This window comes from Bos mutus, chromosome 29 (genome assembly GCF_027580195.1).
Source record: "Bos mutus isolate GX-2022 chromosome 29, NWIPB_WYAK_1.1, whole genome shotgun sequence".
In the NCBI taxonomy this organism is placed as follows: Eukaryota; Metazoa; Chordata; class Mammalia; order Artiodactyla; family Bovidae; genus Bos; species Bos mutus.
Window position 1 is genome coordinate 26,044,872 of NC_091645.1, and position 1,681 is coordinate 26,046,552.

Below are 1,681 nucleotides of genomic sequence, written 5' to 3' on the forward strand. Positions count from 1 at the left end.
GTCATGTCCGACTCTTAGCGACCCCATGGACTGGAGCCTACCAGGCTGCTCCGTCCACGGGATTTTCCAGGCAAGAGTACTGGAGTGGGGTGCCATTGCCTTCTCCGATATATGTGTATATATGTATATATATTCAGAATTCATACACTCAACTGTTTAACATGTGACACAATCATTGTGTTTTGCACAATCCACAGTTTTGCACGGATAATAATGATGGTGATTTTGAGATATTAAAACATTTTTGAAAGTGTTAGTCGCTCAGTTGTGTCCAGCTCTTTGTGACCCCATGAACTGTAGGGGTCTATAAATACTAGGATATAGTTAGAATCATCACCTATGGTTCAGGAAATCAAAATATTTATATGCTACAATATGCTTCATCAATATGTAGGAACAAAATACTGACTGTTGCAAGAGCAGAGATCAGTCTCAAAAATGCTGTGTTCAGTGAAAGAAGCCAGACAAAAAAGGAACATACAGACTGAAAGTGAAGGGCTGGAAAAAGATTTTCCATGCAAATAGGGACCAAAGAAAGCAGGAGTGCAATACTCATATCAGATAAAATAGACTTTAAAACAAAGGCTGTGAAAAGAGACAAAGAAGGTCACTACATAATGATCAAAGGATCAATCCAAGAAGAAGATACAACAATTATAAATATTATATGCACCCAACATATATACACCACAGTATGTAAGACAAATGCTAACAAGTATGAAAGGAGAAATTAACAATAACACAATAATTGTGGGAGACTTTGTACAATGCTCACACCTATGGATAGATCAACTAAACAGAAAATTAACAAGGAAACACAAACTTTAAATGATACAATAGACCAGTTAGACCTAATTGATATCTATAGGACATTTCATCCCAAAAAATGAATTTCACCTTTTTCTCAAGTACACATGGAACCTTCTCCAGGATAGATCACATCCTGGGCCATAAAGCTGGGAGGAATTTGGGGCAAAAAAAATAGAAATCATTCAAGATCTTTTCTGGCCACAATGCAGTAAGATTAGATCTCAACTACAGGAGAAAAACTGATTAAAAAGGCCTTCCAACATATGGAGGCTGAACAACACATGACTGCTGAATAACCAACAAATCAACTGAAGAAATCAAAAAAATAAATCAAAATTTGAGAAATGAATGAAAATGAAAACACAATAGAAAAGAAATTTTGTCAAAACCAGATGGGACATTGCCTCGTAAAAGGTTCAGTCCTAAGGGGAAGCTTTTTAGCAATACAGTTCACACCTCAAGAAACAAGATAAAAGTCAAATAAATAACCTAATGGATGGCACCTAAAAAGGAAAAAAATAGAAAAAGAAGAAAATGAAGAACCAAAGGGTTTGTAAATAGGAAAAAATCTTAAAAATTAGAGCAGAAATAAATGCAAAAGAAACAAAAAGAGAGGCCATAGCAAAAATCAACAAAGCCAAAAGCTGGTTCTTTGAAAGGATAAATAAAATTGACAAATCATTTGGGAGACTCATCAAAAACAAAGGGAAAAAATCAAATCAATAAAATTAGAAAATGAAAATGGAGAGATCAAAACAGACAACACAGAAATACAAAGGATCATAAGAGACTATTATCAACAATTATATAAAAATAAAATGGACAACGAGGAAGAAATGGACAAATTTCTTAGAAAAGTACAACTTTCCAA